Source organism: Pogona vitticeps, chromosome 3, assembly GCF_051106095.1.
Source record: "Pogona vitticeps strain Pit_001003342236 chromosome 3, PviZW2.1, whole genome shotgun sequence".
Classification (NCBI taxonomy): Eukaryota; Metazoa; Chordata; class Lepidosauria; order Squamata; family Agamidae; genus Pogona; species Pogona vitticeps.
In genome coordinates, this window is record NC_135785.1 from 131,316,047 (window position 1) to 131,338,366 (window position 22,320).

The following is a 22,320-nucleotide window of genomic DNA, read 5'->3' on the forward strand; positions in this document are numbered from 1 at the left end:
ATTTATTTGAATTGCTTAATTTAAATATAATTTAAATTAAATTAAAATCTAGTTTCTATGAAATTGCTTAGTTTAAATCTTGTTTAAGTGTATTATATATTATGATTGATTAATTTAAAGTGTATTATGTATTATGATTTAATATTTGAGTTAAGCTTTATTAATTTGTTTAGTGTATCACATCTGTATTAATTTTGTGCACTTTTTACTTTTCTTTCTTGACATCGAGTGGAAGGTCTGCCCCCCCCAGCGGGGGTCCTCAGAACATCCGAGTGATTACGGGTAGAGGGGGATATGGCGATGGGACATTCCCTACTTGTGTCAGAAGAATGGTGAACAGATGTTTGAAGGCTATTCACTGTTCTGGGACTGTGACCAACTGCCAGTCTTCAGGTAGTCAGATTAGCCAGCCTTCCACTCTAAAACTGGTGCTGTTAAATGCCAGGTCTGCGTCCAATAAATCCCAGATTATCCCAGATCTTATTCTGGAGAAGGATGCAGACCTGGTATGCATAACTGAGACCTGGATGAGTCTTGACCCTGGCCTGCCCTGGTTATGCAGTTCAGCACCAGGGTAGACTGGAGGGGCAGGGGGGAGTAGCCATTGTTTATAGAAATACTCTTGAGGTTACTAGGCACTCTACAGTGGTAAAGCTGGGTCTGGAGGCCCTCCATGTGTTTGTTGGGGCCAGAGACAGTATTGGGATCTTGCTGGGTTACCACGCTTCCCGCAACCCAGCCAGCTCCCTACTGGAGCTGGTGGACTTTGTCTCTGTGGCACTGTTGGAGTCCCTGAGGCTTTTAGTCCTGGGTGATTTCAATATCCATGCAGAGGCAGAGGTTTCCGGTCCAGCTCTTGAGTCCTTGGAAACCATGGCTTCCTTGGACATGTCCCAACATGTGAACGGTCCTACACACGTTGGCGACCATATGCTAGACCTGGTATTTTCCACTGAGTGGAGCAAGCGTGGTCTGATGGGACTGACCTGGTGTTAGTCCCCTTGTCATGGTCATATCACCACCTAATAAAATATAACCTCTCAGTGGCACTCTCTCCCTGCAGGGAGAAGGGACCTATTTCAATGGTCCGCCCTCAAAGGTTACTCAATCCATTGCGATTCCAGGACACCATGAAAGGGATTCCAGCTGATCTGTCTGACACCCCTGTCGAAGCTGTTGAAGGCTGGCTTGCAGCCACCACTAGGGCTGTAGACATGATCGCTCCTAAATGCCCTCTCTGGTGCAGAGCTTGGCTAGGGGCCTGGTATAATCAAGAACTGTGAGCTATGAAGCGAAATAGGAGATGGCTAGAGTGCATTTGGAGAGATAAACTGATGGATTATAATAAGAAAGCTGTCAGGATCGCAACTAACCATTACCTGGCTAAGGTGAAGGCTGCTAGACAAACACACTTCGCTGACCGGATAAGCAAAGCTTCAAATCAGCAGGTGGAACTTTTCTGTATAGTTTATGATCTGTCCAAAATTTGTCTGGGTGATGGGCCTCCCACTAATATCTCACCTGACCAATTTGCGGCATTTTTAAAATCAAAAGTGGAGGCCATCCGCCAGGATCTCTCTCCTTCTTTAAACATAGTGGATTGAGCAGAGATGTCTAGCACTCTGCTTTGCCTGGTGACACTTGAACTCGAACACTTGAGCCTGTGACACCAGATTTGGTGGACAAAGTGATTGATCGTTGTTGGGCCACCACTTCCTCCCTTGACCCTTGCCCGGCCTGGCTAATCAAAGCAGCCAGGCCCATAACAATGGAATGGGCCACAGCGATAATTAATGGGTCTCTCCAGGAGGGCAAGGTTCCTCTTGCCCTCAAGGAGACACTCATTAGGCCCATTAGGAAGAAACCAAATTTGGCGGTGCACAGTATTGGCAATTATAGGCCCATCGCCAATGTTTTCTTCCTCAGCAAAGTGGTGGAGAGGGCGGTGGCTGATCAGCTTCAAGCTCTTTTGGATGAAACCAGTGCCCTGGATCCATTTCAGTTGGGCTTTAGGCCGTGCCACGGCACAGAAATGGCACTGGTTGCACTGTTGGATGACCTGTTGAGGGGGGCTGACAGGGGCAAAATGTACTTGTTGGTCCTCTTCGATATCTGAGCCATCTTTGATACCGTCAACCACGGTATCCTCCTGGGGAGGCTCTCTGAGCTGGGAATTGGTGGCCTGGTGCTTGCCTAGCTCCGTTCCTTCTTGGAGGACTGTCCCCAGAGAGTACAGATTGGGGAGAATGTTTCAGCCCTGTGGAGTCTCAATTGTGGGGTTCCACAGGGGTCGATCATTTCCCCAATGCTGTTTAATATCTATATGAGGCCGCTGGGTGAGGTCATCAGTGGGTATGGGGCTTCATGCCATCAGTACGCTGATGACACCCAGCTCTACATCCCTTTTTCACCTACTTCAGTAGATGCTGTTCTGTCCCTTCAGCGCTGTTTGGAGACAGTACTGCAATGGATGCAGCTGAATGGGTTGAGGCTGAACCCAGACAAGACGGAGACCTTGAGGGTGGGTGGCCCCTCCATTGGCAGTTTGGGAAACTCCCACTCTTTTGGGGGTCACTCTCACCAGACAGAGTGGGGTCCACAGCTTGGGGATACATCTGGACCCGGCGCTTACCGTGGAAACCCAGGTGGTGTCTGTGGCCCGCTCTGCCTATTTCCATCTGTGGTGGATCGCCCAGCTGTGACCCTACCTGGATGGGGGGGGTCCCTCACCACTCTCATCCATGCACTCGTAATCTTGAGATTAGACCACTGTAATGCGCTCTACGTGGGGCTACCTTTTAGATTGATGCAGAAGCTTCAAATGGTGCAGAATGCGGTGGACAGACTCCTTAGTGGGGTTAGAAAACACCAGCATATATCTCCCACTCTGGCTGCTTTACATTGGCTGCCCATTCGTTTCCACATTGACTTCAAAGTGTTAATGATGATGTATGATGCCCTAAATGGTTTGGGACCTCGATATTTGGCAGATCGCCTTCTCTCACCTAGATCTACCCGAATTACTTGGCACAGCCAGGAGGGACAGTTGAGGGGCCTAACGCCGAGAGGTCTGGAAAGAAAGAACAAGAAACCAGGCCTTCTCAGCAGTGGCCTCTCAACTATGGAACAGCCTTCCAACAGAGATCCCCCTGGCACCCTTGCTGGGTGTTATTAAGAGCCATCTAAAGACTTGGCTCTATAGGCATGCCTTCCCTTCTGTCAATTTTTGAATTCTATCTCCTTGCTTTTTATTATTCCCCATCTTGAACACACCATATTATTGATTTGTTTAATGTTTATGATGTTTTTATTATATTTTATGATATTTTATGATATTTGTAAGCCGCCCCGAGTAGATGCTGTCTGGGATGGGTGGGTAGAAATCAAATAAATAAATAAATAAATAAATAAATAAATAAATAAATAAATAAATAAATAAATAAATAAATAAATATTTCTGTAACATAAATCATGACATGGTATAATATGTCATGTGTTATTCATCTGAGGTTATATTTATCCAATTTTCAGACCTGCTAAGGACCAGAGGATTTTTATTATGTAAAACCAAAGAATTCAAAGAGGGTGTACTTTCTTTTTCACATGACTGTAACAGACATGCTATTCAGGTATATGGATTTGGTATGGTATTCTGTACTGCAGTTATTTCCAGCTACACTTTTGAGCCGGCAGGTACAGTGATGAATAAAAGTCCCACATTTTTCTAAATTCTTCATAGTCAATTAGTTAGAACCAGTACCAAGAAAATGATGTTTCAGTTTTGTTAGCAGGACAATATCCTTTTTGAGAGATGTTTCACATGCCATATAGCAGCAGATGTGGATTTTCCTCTGTTTGTTCATTGTGTGACCAATATTGATGCAGATTCCCTTCCAAGAGTATATGAATACAGTGGTGCCTCGCCTAACAAGTGCCTCGCTCAACAATGAATTCGCATAACGATGGCCTTTGTTGGAAATTTTGCCACCTCACCTAACGATGTTTCCTATAGGGGATTTTCGCATAACGATGTTTGGGACCTTGCTTCACTTAATGATGACAGTTTTAGGTCCCCTGTTTCGCTTAACTTTTTTTTGACAGCCCTGTTTTCACTATTTTAAAAATATTCTAAAATGTTTTAAAAATGTTTAAAATGCTTGGAATCGTTAGTGCACCTAATAAAACCTTCATTAAAGTAATTTGGCTTCGTTCTGAGTCTTTTTGAATTTTTGGTGATTTTTTTCCCCATTGAAATGTATTGAATAGGCTCCTATTGGAACGGATTAACCGGTTTTCAGTGCATTCCTATGGGAAATGGTGTTTCGCTTAACGATGTTTTCACATAACGATGTTTTTAATAGAACCAATTAACATTGTTATGCGAGGCACCACTGTAATTTATATGTGTTCACACACTATTATTTTAAACCCCTTAGGGAAAAGCTCTAAGCAATTCTACATAGCAATGTGTCATATCAGCATCTGATGTAAAGAGAAAGCTGCAGTTAAATACCTTTGATTTCTTGCTACAGATTTTTCAAGGTAAGAGATAATTGCCCATTTTTCATTTTTAAAATCATCTCACACACTTAAAATAAAACTGTGGTATGATAACCCTGAATATGTCCTTGCCTATATTCCAGTTTACCAGAAAGCACTTTCTTGTTAAACAATTTTTAAGATATAGTAGGAGACAGTGCCTGTGTATAATATTATATACTGTATCTTCACAAGAAACTTATCGGCAGATTGTAAACCTTGAAGGAGCCCATCAAAGAGTTTCTTTGTTACCAGAGTACTGACATAAAAAGTACACCCCTTCCTATTATATTTTCACTATGTGATTTTCTTTAAGGGAAAGAGTTCTTGGTTGGTACTGAAAGAAGCCATAAATAGTATTTATGGAAGACTGAATGGGACAAGAGGGAGCTGAGTCTCTTGCAGAAACTATTTATTGTAAATATCATTTGGACTAAGGAAGGGATTTTTTTTAAAAAAAATATTTCATTTGGTTTTAGTGTGGGCTATCCTGAAAATAGATGCCTTTACCCTTTGGAAAGTTCTTCCTTAATTTTATGAATTATTTCAAAGTGGTTATACTTCCATTATTGGCTTAATTCCATTGTTAAAAAAACCCTCCAGTTTGTGAATGAGGGATATTGTGCTTCTGTACCCATGATTCAAAAAGCCAAGAAAAGACCTACCATTGCTGCAATGGCGGCTCTGCCCTCCAAGGATAGAGTGAGATAATGAGGATCTCTCAATGCGACCCGGGAGGGAAGGGGGAGCAAGGGCCCTTCTTAAAGTGCACTTGGCCCCCTTTTCAGCCTCTTTTTGAGGCTTGCATCGGATGGAACTCGCTCGCTTTTGCCTGCTCGCTTTGACACAGTTCTGTGTGGAGTTTGGGGGATTTCATTGACACACAACCCCACAGTTTGGAAAAAGGGAGAGTGCATAAAAGTATAAATAAATAAGAAAGTAAATAAGTAAATAAATAATTAAAGGGGAATAAAAAAGGGTTCTATTGGGGGGGTGCATGTGACGGTTTTGGTGGGAGTGGTGCACCTTTGAGGCCAGGCTCAAAGCAGGCAGGCCACCCACCACCCTCCTTTAATCAATTTCATTCATTCATTCATTCATTCATTCATTCATTCATTCATTCATTCATTCATTCATTCATTCATTCATTCATTCATTTAATTTTTACCCCACCCATTTAGTCCACTGACTACTCTGGGTGGCTAACAACATATAAAATAAACCATATAAAATATAAAACAAGCAATACAACAATAGACAAGGACTCAAGATGAAAAAACAAAATAAATCAAGAGGTGGCTGGAGGGAAGGCTTGCCTAAATAGCCAGGTATTCAGTTGGCCTTTGAAAATGCCCAGCAAAGTGGCCATACGAATCTCAGAAGGGAGGTTATTCCAAAGGTGAGGAGCCACTGCCAAAAAGGCCCGGTTCCTTGTTTTTTCCTTCCAGGTCTCCCTCAGCGTTAGGATCCTCAGCCTCACCTCCTGGCTAGATCAAGTGATACGAGTAGATTTGGGTAGGAGAAGGTGTTCCGTCAGATATCGAGGCCCTAATCCATTTAGGGCTTTGTACATAAGCATTAGAACTTTGAAATGGACACGGAACTGAACAGGCAGCCAATGTAAGATGGCCAGGGTGGAGGAGATATGATGATGTTTCCTCACCCCACTAAGAAGTCTGGTCGCTGCATTCTGCACCATTTGGAGTTTCTGCATTGATCTCAAAGGTAGCCCCACATAGAGAGCATTACAATGATCTAACCTCAAGATTACGAGCACATGGACCAGAGTGGTGAGCAAGCCCCCATCTAGATAGGGCAATCTGCCACAGATGGAAATAGACAGATCGGACCACGGACGCCACCTGGGATTCCGGATGGATCCCCAAGCTACGAACCTCACTCTTTGCAGAAACCACAGAGTTTCCCAAACCGCTGATGGTAGGTCCGCCCACCCTCAGGACCTCCGTCTTGTCTGGGTTCAGCCACAGCCTGCATCCATTGCAGTACAGTCTCCAGACAGCACTGAAGGGACAGAACAGCATCCACTGTACTTGGAGAAAAGGAGATGTAGCGCTGCGTGTCATCAGCATATTGATGGCACGCTGCTCCACACCCCCGATGACCTCACCCAGAGGCCTCATATAGATGTTAAAGAGCATTGGGGAGATAGTCAAGCCCTGCAAAACCCCACAATTAGGCTCCACAGGGCCAACTCACTCTCCCCAAGCTGAACTCTCTGAGGACGATCTCCCAGGATTGGAGCCAGCCAATGCCGAGCCACCAATTCCCAACTCGGAGATCCTCCTCAGGAGGATACTCTGGTTGACGGTATCAAAAGCAGCTGAGATTTTGAGGAGGACCAACAGAGAAGTTTTTCCCCTGTCAGCCTCCCTCAACAGGTCATCATACAGGGCGACCAATGCCGTTTCTGTACCATGGCGCAGCCTGAAGCCCAACTGGAACAGGTCCAGGGCATTTGTTTCATCCAAGTACGCCTGAAACTGATCAGCCACCACCCTCTCTACCACTTTACTAATGAAAGAAACATTGGCGATGTCCCTGTAATTGTCAATATCGTCCACCGCCAGATTAAGTTTCTTTCTAATTAGCGTAATGAGCGTCTCCATGAGGGCAGGAGGAACCCTGCCCTCCCAGAAAGACTCATTAATTATCACTATGGCCCATTCAGTTGTTATAGGCCTGGCTGCTTTGATTAGCCAGGCCGGGCAAGGGTCAAGAGAGGAAGTGGTGGCCAGACAGTGAACTAGTGCCTTGTCCACAATGTCTGGCGTCACAGGCTGAAAATGGTCAAAGCTCACCGGGCAAGGCAGAGCACTGGACATCTCTGCCCGATCCACTGCCACCAAAAAAAGGCGAAAGCTCCCAGCGGATGGCCTCCACTTTAAGATTTTTAAAATGCTGCAAATTGGTCAGGGGAGATGCTAGAAGGAGGCCCTTCACCCCGACCAATTCCGGATAGGTTGTGGACTATATGGAAAATTTCTGCCTGCTGATTTGAAGCCTCGCTTATCTGGTCAGTGAGGTGAGCTCGACTAGCAGCCCTTATCTTAACCAGATAATGGTTAGTCACAACCCTGACAGCTTCTCTGTTATAATCCGTAGATTTCTTTCTCCACTTGCTCTCTAGCCTCCTCCTGGTTTGCTCCATCATTTGTAGTTCCTGGTTAAACCAGGATGCTGGCCATTGGATAGGGCGTTTAGGAGTGGTTGTGTCAACAGCCCTAGTGGTGGCCGTGACCCAACCATCCACCAGAGCCTTGACAGGAGCACCAGGCAGTTCAGCCAGAATCCCTCTCATGGTATCCTGAAATCCTATAGGATCCAGTAGCCTTCGAGGCCGGACCATTACAATACATCCTTGCTCCCTCCGAGGTGGGAGGCCCACTGAGAGGTTACATTTTACTAGATGGTGATCCGTCCATGAGAAAGGGACTGAAACAAGGTCAGTCACCAACAGACCACACTCACTCCATTTATTGGAGAAAACCAGGTCTAACGTATGACCACCCACATGGATGGGGCCATTAACATGTCGGGACATGTTCAAGGAAGCCATGGTTTCCAAGAACTCAAGAGCTGAACTGGAAATCTCTGCCTCCGCATGGATGTTGAAGTCACCCATGACCAAAAGCCTCAGGGACTCCAACAGTGCCACGGAGACAAAGTCTGCCAGCTCTGGTTGGGAAATGGCTGGGTCGTGTGGAGCACGGTAGCCCAGCAAGATCCCAATACCATTCCTGGCCCCTATCAACACGTGGAGGGCCTCCAGACCCGGCATCACCACCACAGAGTGCCTAGTAACCTCCAGAGTGTTTTTATATACAACGGCTACTCCCCCCATCCCTCCATTCTACCCTGGTGCTGGACTGCATAACTGGGAGGACAGACAAGGGCCAGGGGAGGACCCCCTTCCCCACTAATCCATGTCTCGGTTATGCACGCCAGGTCTGCATCCTCTTCCAGAATAAGATCATAAATAATCTGGAATTTATTGGATACAGACCTGGCATTGAACAGCACCAGTTTTAGAGTGGAGGGCCGGCTGATCTGGCTACCTTGATCCTGACGGTTGGTCAGAGTCCCAGAAAAGTGTACAGCTTTCAAGCATCTGCTCACTGTTCTTCTCACACAAGTAGCGGCCCTGCCAGCACCACGTCTCCCTCTACCCGTTATCACCCATATATTAAATGGCCCTTCGCTGAGGGGGCAAGCCTTCCACTCCATAAATTAACAAAATAGTTTAAAGTGCAGATAGTTCAAATAATAATTCAAAAAAGAAAGGAAAAAACTAAATAATTGTAAATTAAATGTACTGAGCATAAATTAAATACCATAAAGTGCATATATTGCCAAAGCAATTTATAATAAGTAAATGAAATAGAGTACATACACCAAAATATAATAGAATAATAAATAGAATAAAATAAAAATAAAAATAAAATAAATAGAAAATAAATAAACAAATTAAAATTAAATGCAAAAATCCCCCCCTCACAGTCCTGTTTTGTTGTGTTATGTCTGGAGATCACTATCTGTCCAGATGTAATTGGAACGATCGTGAGGACAATTTTTAAAATTGAGGCAAGCTTCAACATTTAGGAAGAAAAGCAGCAGTAGCAGGAAAGTTCGTGGTGAAAATGGTGCCACTTCCATTCTATAAATGGAAAAATATGGTACATTTAAAGTAGTATAGTTATTTGATGGGCTACTGCTGAGCCAGCTGGGTTTATCACTGACTGACACACACATACTGTAATTAGGATAACAAAGCCACAACGTTATTGATTACAGTGGCAGTTATTCTCACCAAGCCTTGGGTCAGATCCAACTCACTGGTGGACCCACATGTCCCCTGATGCAGATCAACATCTCCTTGAGAGACTACTTGGGGTGGCAGTTCTGATTGGAGACCACGCGAATGTAAGCCACTCCATGACTCAACTGCCAACCAGGGGCAGGGTCAATTCTCCCCCTTCCAAGCTGAGGTAGTTCCCAGCCCCACCCCTTGTTCCCCTGTGGGGATTTTTCCACCACCTAGGCATGCAAGTCCCTGCTTGCTACCCTAACAACTGTTTGGATCTGTCCCAATTACCAAAAGTGCCACAGAGTGATCCTGCCAGATCACTGCAGCTGTAACCACATCTTCATGGCCATTGTGACATTACCAAGCCACATGTTGTGCCCGTGGTTTGTGAAATGTACACCATCCAGCTGGTAATGGTATATCTTGTGTGAGATGGCTGATCCAGATGCCTGCACAGGCAGACTGCCCTGGTCACATCCTGCCGGGCAATGTCCACCCAATGTGGATCATGTGCCCCCTGCCAGATCTGCCTTCCCAGCAGGTTGGACTGTTGAAAAATATATTAAAGGAGGTTGCGAGACACCGAGATAAGTTGTTCAAAATATACTTTATCTAAGTCTCTTAGGGAAAAGGTATACGGGAATTCCTAATAAACAAACAACATCTAAAACATATTACATACCATATAATTGAGCAAAATAAGCAACAGCAGTCAAGGTAACGCCGATAAGTAGGCAAACTCAAAAGGTTCTGGCTTGCTCGTAGCTTTGCACCGTCCGAGGGAGGGTGCGGAGATAGAGGGTGAAACAGACTACATTTATAAGGCTAGTTAATTACAGGGAACACATGAGGTTCCTTTCAAGGTTATCCATTAAAAAGAAAGACATGTTACATATTGATATTACAACACCCCTTCTCAAGATGTAACATGGATACAATTTTGGTTACATAATCGATTACATAGCCCATGATCAATTCTGCTGGTGTTAACATTAAACATATTTAACATTTCCCGAAGATGTATAAAATTTTCTTTTACCAACGGTTTTGTCAGGATATCCGCTACCATTTCATTGGTAGGGCAATATTCAATATCAATAAATCCCTTCTGATACAAATCTTTTACAAGTTGACATTTTAGCCCTGTTGCTCTACTCCTAACTTTCGTGCTCTCTGATCTACAAATTGTAATGCACGCTTGATTGTTTTCAAACATCGTTATGGGAGTAGATTCTTCAATTCCAAAATCCTTCAAGAGATCAAAAATCCATTCTAAACCACTACATGCGTTTGCTGCTGAAATGCATTCCGCTTCTGCTGAAGATTGGGCCACAATGTTTTGTTTCCTACTGGCCCAGTCAATAAGATTGTTTCCATAATAAAACAGGTATCCACTGGTTGATTTATAGATTGTTGATTCTTCTTCCCAACTAGCATCCATATATCCAATTAATCTAGGTTTATCACAAGGTAATATCTTTAATTTTAGATTTTCTGTTCCCTTCAAATACCTTGCCACTCTCTTTATGGCACTCCAATCATGATGGTTTGGTGAACTCACTTTTCTACTTAGAAAACTAACAGCTGCTGTAATATCAAGCCTCGTAGTTTTACTTAAATAAAGGAGCTTGCCTATAGCTTCTTGATATTCATTATTAGATTTAAGTGGTTGTCCATCTTTTAATTTTAAACAGGCTGGTTCTAATGGAGTACTCACTGCTTTACAGTTTTTCATGCCAACTGATTCAATAAAATCTATGATTTTTTGTTTCTGACTTAAAAGGAAACTCCCATCATTGAGTCTTTCTACTTCCATTCCAAGATAATGTTTTACTTCTCCTAGTTGTTTAATCTCTATTTCCCTTTTAAATTTATCAGCTATTTCTTTAATATCCTCTTTATGTTGGCAGCATATTAATAATTCATCTACATATGTTAGAATATATTGGTATTGTCCATCCTTAAATGTCATATATAGACAAGGACCAGCCTTCCCTTGCTTAAAAGCTTGGCAGTGTAGGAGATCTGTTAATTTATCATACCAACTTTTGGCTGATTGTTTAAGTCCATATACACTCTTATTAAGTTTACAAACAAGATTTTCTTGTCCCTTTTCTTGAAATTTATTTTATTTATTTATTTATTTATTGGACTTATATACTGCCCCATAGCGCTACAAGCACTTTCCGGGCGGTTTACAATTTTTAATTATACAGGCTACACATTGCCCCCCCAGCAAGCTGGGTACTCATTTTACCGACCTCGGAAGGATGGAAGGCTGAGGTTTGAACCCCAGGTCGTGAGCACAGTTTTAGCTGCAGTACAGCGTTTTAACCACTGTGCCACGAGGCATTTCTTCAAAAAGGTCTCCATTAAGGAAAGCTGTTTTAACATCTAGATGTTCCACAAACATATTTTTTGAACCTGCTACACCAAGAAGTATCCTAAGTGTTGTATGGTTAATTACTGGTGCAAAAGTTTCAAAATAATCAATCCCATATTTCTGGGAAAAACCTTTGCAACCAAACGTGCCTTATATCTATCCATGCTGCCTTCTGGATTATATTTAATTTTATAAACCCATTTACTCCCAATAGCTTGTCTGTTAGGGGGTAAATTTGTGAGGGTCCAAACTTCTCTCTCTTGTAATGATATTCTTCTTTCATGGCTTCCATCCATTTTTCCCTCTCAGAAATAGGTAATTTATTGACCTTATTCCAATTTGCCGGTTCCCTAATTTCACGCAGATTTTCACAATATCCATATCTTACTGGTTGTTTCCCTTTATTGACCCATTCTGATCGTCTTACAGAAGTTGTTATTTCTGTTTCTTTTGGTCCAGTTTCTGCTTCCTCTTCTGTTTCGGTTACACTCTCAGAGGATGGACCTGCTGGTTGACCAGTGGTCTCTGCAGATAACCAATTGACCAATTCCTCTGAAACAGTTTCTATACTCTGAGTCAGTTGTCACTATGGATTCACTCAACTGTTGTTTTACAGGTTTTTCATTAACATATACAACATTGCAACATTTTATTTCACGAGTGTCAGGGTTCCAAATTCTATACCCTTTCGCTGCAATGGGATACCCAACAATAATTCCTATTTCAGTTCGAGGATCAAGTTTTCCCCTCCTTTCCTTTGGGACATGTGCATATGCTCTTGCACCAAAAGTTTTTATGTGTTTCAAACCAGGCCTTTTTCCATACCATAGTTCAAATGGTGTTTTACCGGTTATTCCACTAGGAATTCTGTTATGCAGATAGGTTGCTGTAACTACCGCTTCCGCCCATAAGGAAGCGGGTAATCCAGCTTGCATTAGCATTGATCTAATCATTTCCTGCAATGTACAGTTTAGCTTTTCAGAGCATCCATTTTGTTATAGAGAATAAGGTATAGTTACTCTATGTTCAATCCCTTCTTGTTCCAAAAATCTCTTAAACTCAGCATTACAGTACTCTCCTCCTCCGTCTGTACGTAATGCTAAAGGGGCTTTACCAAACCAGTTCTTAATGGCAGCTATATAACATTTAAAATTTTCAAGAGTCTCATCTTTACTTTTAAGTATATATACATAAGTATATTTACTTTTAGACTCTGTAAAGGTAAGGAAATATTTGTTATTGCCTGCGGATAATGGCATGGAACCAACCAAATCTGAATAAACCTATTCTAAAAATTCTTTATCCTTGTGACATTCCTCTTTCACGTCACAATGGTCAGGACACTCTCTCATTCACACTTTATTTACGCTGCCACCAACCACTCCTTCATAAGACTCTTCAGACAAATGTATGATTTTAAAAATAAAAACTTGTATTTTATTGATAACAACAGAAGGAATGGTAAATCACTTTATCAACTGAAATAAAAAGGCAATCAGTAATAATAAAGTATCCCCTCATACACACTATCATTCAGACCTTAACTCCTCCTGACTCTTAACTCCAAAACTCTTAACTCGTAACTCCTAACTAACTGACTCACATCATTCACTCCCCCCCCTTATATACACAGCTCCACCTCCTGGAGTCCCACCTCCTGCTCTGCTATAGGCAGATGGGTTACAGCATAACCATGATAGGCAGGTGACGTCATCGCAGCCGTCACATACCTTCCCCCTTAATAAGTTGTTTTGTGATGAAAAGCTATAGTGCTTTTCAACACAAAACAACAGCAAGCAAATTACATTATTATCTGCAACATTTCAATAGCACTCATAAAATAACACATTTCTAAGCATACCTATACTTACCACTACTTACTTTAAACAATAAAAGCATATATAATAATGCATTGAAAACACACTCGACATTTCAACACATAATATAACCATTTACATTCACATATACTTTAAATGTCCATATAAGTTCATCCGTTGTCTTCTGGTCTTCTGGATAAGGCGTCAGCCACACAGTTCAGAGTCCCTCTGACCACCTTAACCTCAAAGTCATAGTCCTGTAAGAGAAGCACCCACCTCATCAGCTTACTGTTCTGGGCTTTCATTGTCCTTAGCCACATTAGAGGTGAGTGATCAGTGCACAAGGTAAAATGACGACCCCAGATGTAGGCTTTCAATTTCTTAATTGCAAAAACGATGGCCCAACACTCCTTCTCAATGGTAGACATGTTCTTCTCACTTGGATTCAGCTTCTTGCTTAGGTACAACACAGGATGTTGGTCTCCGTCGTCATCTTGTTGACACAGCACCGCTCCAACACCGGCATTGGATGCGTCGGTATAGATGATAAACTCTCTGCTGAAGTCAGGAGCATGCAGCACAGGATGGTTGGTTAAAGCTTCTTTCAGCCGACCAAACACCACCTCGCAATCTTGGGACCAGGAAACACGGTCACTGCTCCTTTTCTTCGTTAGCTCTGTCATTGGTGCAGCAATTTCACTAAAGCAGGGTATAAACGTTCTATAGTACCGTACCAGACCTAAAAAGGATCTCACTTTCTTTTTGGTATTGGGTCTGGGCCATTTAAGGATTGCATCTATCTTGGCCTCTAGGGGTTTGATAAGACCTCCTCCAACTCTATGACCCAAGTATTTCATTTCAGTGCTACCTAGCTGACACTTACTGGCTTTGACAGTTAACCCAGCGTCTTTTAGTCTTTGTAGCACTATCTCTAAATGATATAGGTGATCTAGCCATGTGTTGCTAAATACCCCAATGTCATCGATATAAGCCACAGTAAATGCACTGAGCCCTTGCAAAGTTTTGTCCATGAGCCTTTGAAATGTAGCTGGTGAATTTCACAGGCCAAAACTAAGAACCCAGAATTCAAACAGACCAAATGGACTACAAAATGCTGTTTTCTCTTGGTCCTTTGGGTCAATTCTTACTTGCCAGAACCCTTTCGTTAGGTCCAGACAAGATATGAATCTGCAACCCCCAATGGTTTCAATTAGGTCATCAAGCCTGGGCATAGGATACGCATCAGGTTTGGTTACTGCATTTAACTTTCTGTAGTCCACGCAGAACCTGATGGAACCATCCGGCTTGTCCACTAAGACTACCGGGGCTGACCAAGCACTAGAAGAGGGTACAATAATTTGGTCTTTCAGCATTTCATCCAGTTGTTTGCGCACTTTCTCTACATAAGGACCTGTTACTCTATATGGTGTTACAGATTGAGGGGAAGCATTCCCTGTGTCAATCCTGTGTAGCACTCCCTTCGCAACACCAGGCTTGCTTGAGAACACTTCTTGATATTTTGTAACCAGAGTCCTAAGACTACTCTGCTGTTCACTAGATAGATTAGGGCTGATCTGCACATCTTGTGGATTAAACTTCTGCTGACCCCTCCCTTCCCAGAAGGGTAACTCATGTTCCTCTTTATCAGCAGCTTTCATGGCAAACAGCACCTGGTTCGTTTCTCTATAATAGGGCTTAAGGGCATTGACATGAACAACCCTCCTGCCTAAACTTCCATTGTCCTCAATAATATAATTAAGGTCACTCATTTTCTGAATCACTCTATATGGTCCATCCCATTTAAGTTGTAATTTGTTCCCTTTAATGGGTCTCAGCCTAAGAACCTCATCCCCTGGGTTGAATTGACGTTCTCGTGCTCGTTTGTCATACCACTGTTTCTGTTTGGCCTTTTTAGTTGTTAAATTTTCCACAGCCAAATCCATATTTCTCTTGAGGCAGTTCATTAGTGAATCAATATAAGTTACTACATTGTGCGGATCATCTTCAATACACTGTTCCCAATTCTGCTTGATTAAATCTAGTGGTCCCCTTACATGTCTCCCAAATAATAGCTCGAAAAGACTAAACCCAGTACTTTCCTGTGGGACTGATCTGTATGCATATAAGAGTAGTTGTAACTTTTGGTCCCAATTATTTGGATTCTCCTGTAAGTAAGCTCTGATCATCCTGATGAGTGTACCATTAAATCTTTCCGTTAACCCGTTACATTCTGGGTGATAAGGAGAAGTTTCGAGGTGTCTGATCCCACAGATCTGCCATAACCTTTTCATAAGTCTGGATGTAAAAGAGGTTCCTAAGTCTGTGATAATCTCAGAAGGGAAACCCATTCTACTCATATAATTTACTAAAGCCTCCGCTACAGTCTGGGTCTCTATGTTTCGTAAAGGAATTGCCTCAGGGTACCTAGTGGCATGGTCCACAATGGTTAAAATAAATCTGTTCCCTCGCTTAGTGACTGTGGGCAATGGACCTATGATATCCACTCCTAGACGTTTAAAAGGTGTTGAAATTACTGGTAAAGGACACAGCTTTGCTTTTGTCTTGTCACGGTTATGTCCCTGTTTTTGACATACAACGCATCTCTGGCAGAAACTCCTAATATGTTTTCCCATATCAGGCCAATAAAAGTTTTGGGCTATTCTCTGTTTGGTCTTATTTATCCCCAAATGAGCTGAGAAAATGTCTGCATGTCCCTTTTCTAGCAGCATAGGGCGATATTTATCAGGAACAACCAACTGCTTTTTAATCTCAGGCCCTCCCTTTACCATATTAATCAGTTTTTCCTTATAGAGCAACCCACACTTTATAATGAAACGTTCAGGACATTCAAGCATTAATTCTCTGTCATCCACCTCTTCAAAACATCTTTTTAAAGTGGGGTCTGCTATCTGATCCCTGGCAAATACACTTTTCTGAGGTATTTCTAACAAAACGCCTCAGCCTGGGGTATGTTCTCTTCTTGTTCTTGAGAGCCAGTACCATTACTAGCTTCCCTTTGTTCAGGTTGTGATCGCGTAATCACCAAGGCACTCTTGACATGCTTTGTTAAGTCAGTGCCAATAAGACAAGGTGTAGGAATTTGAGAAGAAACCCCCATTCGCCAAACTCCCCGCCATCCTTGATAATCAACTAAAACATCTGCCACAGGCAAGCTCACTAACTCCTTCCCAATTCCTCTGAGAGTCATATTCTGACCAGGAATTATACATTCCTGAGGTACAATATCAGAGTGGCAGATCGAAACTTGTGATCAAGTGTCTCGTAAAGCAGTGTAATTCTGTCCTAAAAATTTTATTCTGTCCCCAGCTGATTCCAGTAGCTGAGAATTTATCTGAATGTACAAACAATGTCTTATTTCAGCTATTGGCAGATCCTCATATTCTGTACTCAGGCCACTAGATGTATCCATTTCTGAAGAGGTAGCTGCTGCTTCTGGCTGCGTTCCCATGGCAACAGGGCTACTGTATCTCTAGAGGGACTCATTTGGCTGTTCTGTATCCAATACACAGACTTTGCCTCTTTCAAATTCACTTTCTGAGGAGAAATTTCTTTCTTTTGAGTTGTGTTAAAACACTGGGAAGCAATGTGTCCCCTGCCTTGACAAGCAAAGCAAATTTTATCTCCCCATGAGCCTCTGTTAGTGAACTTTTCTGATTTTTCTTTTCCCTCCAAAATCTGGTTCCTGTGCTGGATCTGCCCAGAAGTTTTACACACAAAATGGCTGCCCATTTTAGCCTGACCCTGACCTGGCTCTTTGGAGTACTTTGGGTCCCATATTTTCCTCATACCTTTTTCCTCATAACTTACAGGGCCCCTTATTTGTGAAATAAAATCAGCAATCTGCACAGCCTGTCTAATGTCAGTAGGTTTCCTTTCCTGAACCAAATATTTAAGTTCACCACGGAGCAAGGAATAGAACTGCTCCAAACCTACAATATTTTTTAACTGTTGAAAAGTCTGTACATTTTCCTGTTCCAACCACCTGTCCAAACATCTCTCTAAGTTATAACCCAGCTGTGTGAAAGTTTCATCTGATTTCTTGGTGAGCTTTCTGAATTTCTGTCTGAGGTGTTCTGAATTAATGCCAAATCTAAGAAAAACCAACTTTTTAAACTCTGAGTAATCTTTACTGAGTTCTATTGGCATATCAGCATATATTTCTGCCATTTTCCCACTAATCAGAGACCTTAAAACTACCATTTTCTCTGCTTCTCTGAGAGAAAAATCTGAGGCTGCTCTCTCAAAACTTGTAAGGAACGCTTCAACTGAATCCCCTTGTTTATAGGATGGAAATTTCTTTAAATCTGCTTTTGATAATTGCCTCTCCTCATTTTCCCTATTATTATTATTGTTCTGGTTCAGTAATTCCATTCTTCTTATCTCCAATGCCATACGCTGTTTCTCCAGTTCAAATTGTCTCTCTCTTTCCTCCCTCTCTAGGGCAATTCTCTCTCTCTCAGCCTCCCTTTCCAATTGTCTCATTCTATATTCATGTTCCTGGGCTAATTGAATTTGCCTCAGTTATGATAACTGTTCCCCATTAATTTCTTCCTCCCGCTCTGAGGTAAATCTGTCCCCTTCTCCATCAATCACCTCTCCAGTTCCCTCAGACATCTCTGGAGATTTAGGCTCACTTTCAGCCATTCTACTGCACGTCAAAGGCATGTTTCTTACACAAAAGGCTCCTGACTATTTCCAAGCCTCTGTTTAAAATACTTTTCCCCTTTCTGTGTTAAGGTCTGATATATATTAGCAGTGTGTTCCAGCTGATCTGACACTAGAAACTGTAACTAAGCTTCTATGTCATCTTCTTTTCCCCTTTTCTGGGCCTCTTGCCAACTAAGGATACTTATTTTATATTACTGCCTTTAGAATCACCACAGCTCTCTCCACTCACTGGAGCTGTTTAAAATGGAGATCCCTCAGCTTTGCTGGGCTTGGTCTGTCCTCTCAGAGTTCACCTAACTCAGGACACTCTGACCAACTCGCCACAGTCTCTGCTTTGGGGCTACTCTCCCTCACAAAATGGCCACTACAGAGCTCATACAACAGTCCTCTCACACTGAAGCTTGAGCGCCTCTCCACTAGATTTGCTCCCCTTGAGACAAATCCTAGAGAGTTACCCACGCTCTCCACTTCAGGTGACCCTCACTGAAGTCCTTTTGCTCCTGCCACTTTAGCCAAGGCTTTACTGGCCAACTGGCCAACTCGTATCCCACACGCTGGCACCAATTTTCTTTGTGACATTCCTCTTTCACGTCACAATGGTCAGGACACTCTCTCATTCACACTTTATTTACACTGCCACCAACCACTCCTTCATAAGACTCTTCAGACAAATGTATGATTTTAAAAATAAAAACTTGTATTTTATTGATAACAACAGAAAGAATGGTAAATCACTTTATCAACTGAAATAAAAAGGCAATCAGTAATAATAAAGTATCCCCTCATACACACTATCATTCAGACCTTAACTCCTCCTGACTCTTAACTCCAAAACTCTTAACTCCTAACTCCTAACTAACTGACTCACATCATTCACTCCCCCCCCCTTATATACACAGCTCCACCTCCTGGAGTCCCACCTCCTGCTCTGCTATAGGCAGATGGGTTCCAGCATAACCATGATAGGCAGGTGACGTCATCGCAGCCGTCACAATCCTGTATGTTATTCTTCCCTGTGTAACTAGGAGTAGTTCCCTTTGCCTTTATACAGATTTCACATCTTTCTTTTGACTTATCACATTTATAGGCATCTATTTCACATTCTGCCAGTAGTTTTTCAATACTCTGCATATTTCTGTGTCCTAATTTTACATGCCATGAGTAAAGACAATTTTTGTGATCATATCTCTCTTGCCTTATTTGGCATACAGATGTTCCTTCATCTACTACATTATGTAAATCATCACTAACATCAATTATATAATGAAAACCATCTTTTTCTTCAACCTTTAGTACTAGACCAGTTTCATCATTGATGACCTTTCCTGAGTCACCTTTAAGGACTACAGTGTAACCATTTTTTACAATTGTTTTAGTACCCAGTAAATTATTAGAAGCCTCAGGAACATAAGCAACGTCTGTCAATGTTAGATCTACCACCTCATTTTTAGAAGTTAGAACTTTTAAAGGTACTGTTCCAGTTCCAAGCACTTTAAAGCTTTCTTGATTTGCTTGCAGTATTCTTGGTCTATTCTGTGTGTCGAGTTGACTGAAGCATTCTCTAAATCGGCAAATGTGTATGAAACTACCACTGTCTAGAAGGAAATGTCTGTTATCATCCATGCCTTCATAATCAGATATTTGAAATACTTTCTTGTTATGAGCAATTTTACCATCATTAGATCTTTGCTTGTAATTCATGCTTGGTCTTCCTTGTGATGTTCTAAAATTTATATGACTGCTGAAATGTCTTTGGACACTAGGGGCCGCTCTTTCAATACTAGTACTTGTACCTCTTGGTATTTGAGTCCCTGTGCCTTTAAATCTACAACATTTGGCAATATGTCCAACCTTTAAACATATATAACATCGCCTTTCTTCAGGATCAGGTCTCATTCTTAATATAGGCAATTTTTCAGGTAAATTGTCCATTGCCCTTTTTAATCCTGAATCTCTTAAATAGGCAATTGTGTATTCCAAGTCCACCTCAGCTATGCACTCAAGCATAGCTTTCTGATTTGCATAGGACTGTGGTAGAATAAGTAATATGCAAGTGTGGAACTCAGTATCCGATATTTCTGCCCCTGCAGCTTGAAGCTCTGTGACAATTTTCAACATTTCATCTAAATGCTCATTAATGTTAGTTCCTTCTTTCATTCTCATACTATATAACCTTTCCTTCAGAAATATTATGTTTTTACTTGATTTAGTGCAGTATTTCTTTCTTAAAGCACCATATAGTCCTTTAGCTGTTTTATATTTAGTTACTAATGGAGTTTCATGATCTTCTATACAAGAGTATAACAACATTATAGCCTTTGCTTCTTTAATTTTATATTCATTGTGTGCTGGCTGGCTTTCAGGTATATCTTGGTCTATAGCATCTAAACAGTCCTGTACTTGAAGGGAAACTCTTAATCTTGCGTCCCACATTTGAAAGTTGTTCTGGTTCAGCTTTGGGATTGCATATACACCACTGCTGTTACTTACACCCAGGTGAACACGTTGAGTGGATGTGTTAGCTTCTGGAGTAGTAGTAGACATCTTGATGCTGATATATGTTGTCTCATAAAGTCAAAAGTAAAATTTTCTTCTCCTCTTCACTCTCAATCCACAAAACTTGACTGCATGCAAAAATGCTGTGGGGGTGGGGGAAGCCTTGCAAGGATCCAAGTGAGCCTTCCAGGACCCTTGTGAGGCTCCCCTCACCCCCGGTGGGCCAGCGGGGGCGAAACTGCCAGCTTCTAGGACCTTTTCTGAGGCTTGAAAGGCTCAGAAAAGGTCCTGGAAGCTGGTGATTTTGCCCCTGCTGGCCCAGTGGGGGGTGGGGGGATACTTGCAAGGGTCCTGGAATGGACCATTTGGAGGCTCCCCCTACTCCCCCACAGGGCCAGAGGGGGCAAAATCGGCACCTTCTGGGACTCTTTTGAGGCTTGGGAAGCTTTAGAAGAGTCCCTGAAGGCAGTGATTTTGCCCCCCTCTGGGCCCCCGGGGGGGGGCAGGGTGAGCCTCCAAAGGGTCCTAGGGTGTGTTCCATAAGACAGACCTCTCCATAAGGCTCACCAAATTTTTAGGAGAAGAAAACAGATTACAGTGCTGCCTCGCTTAGCGATTGCTTCGTTTAACGATGTATTCGCTTAACGATGGTTTTTTAAAAGAATTTTCCGCATCGTTTAACGATGTTTCCTATGGGCGATTTTCACTTAGTGATTTCGGGACCATGCTTTGCATAGCGAATGCATTTTGGGTCCCCTGTTTCGCTTAACGATGTCCGTTTTGCAATTTTAAAAGTGTCTTAAAATGTTCAAAAACTGTTTTAAATGCTTGGAATCGTTAGTGCACCTTCTAAAATGGGTGCAAACTTAATTTGGCTTTGTTCTGACCGTTAATTTTTGGTGAATTTCCCCCCCCATTGAAATGCATTGAACCTAAGTTTGACAGGTGTCAAATGGGCACGTCAATGCATTCCAATGGGGGAGAACAAAATTCACCAAAAATTAACGAAGACTCAGAACAAAGCCATAGTAAGTTTGCACATGTTTTACAAGATGCTCTAACAAATCCAAGCATTTAAAACAGTTTCTGAGTCTTCGTTAATTTTTCATGAATTTGTTTCTCCCCCATTGGAATGCATTGAAGTGCCCGTTTGACAGCTGTCAAACTTGGGTTCAATGCATTTCAATGGGGGGAAAAATTCACTAAAAATTAACAAAGAGTCAGAACAAAGCCAAATTAAGTTTGCACATGTTTTAGAAGGTGCACTAACGATTCCAAGCATTTAACACAGTTTTTGAACATTTTAAGACACTTTAGAAATAATGAAAACGGGCATCGCAAAACCATTGAAATGCATTCAATAGGCTTCAATGCATTCCAATGGGGGAAACATTGTATCACTTAGTGATGTTTCCTATGGCGATTTTCGCTTAAGGATGGCAATTATCTGATTTTCAATGCATCTCTATGGGAAAACGTGTTTCGCTTAGCGATGTTTTCCCATAGCGATGTGTTTTTTTGGAACCAATTAAAATCATTCAGCGAGGCACCACTGTATTGGTTGTTGTGGG

At 42.1% G+C, this 22,320-nt stretch overlaps 1 long non-coding RNA gene across 1 annotated transcript; it reads right to left on the reverse strand.

Annotated features, from left to right (window-relative positions):
• Positions 1-11,234: 11,234 nt before the first annotated feature.
• LOC144588258 (uncharacterized) lies at positions 11,235-21,625 on the reverse strand. The gene is made up of 2 exons (XR_013543711.1): positions 19,159-21,625; positions 11,235-13,401 (listed from the first exon to the last, which is right to left on the reverse strand). It is a non-coding gene; the product is annotated as an uncharacterized LOC144588258 (long non-coding RNA).
• Positions 21,626-22,320: the final 695 nt, after the last annotated feature.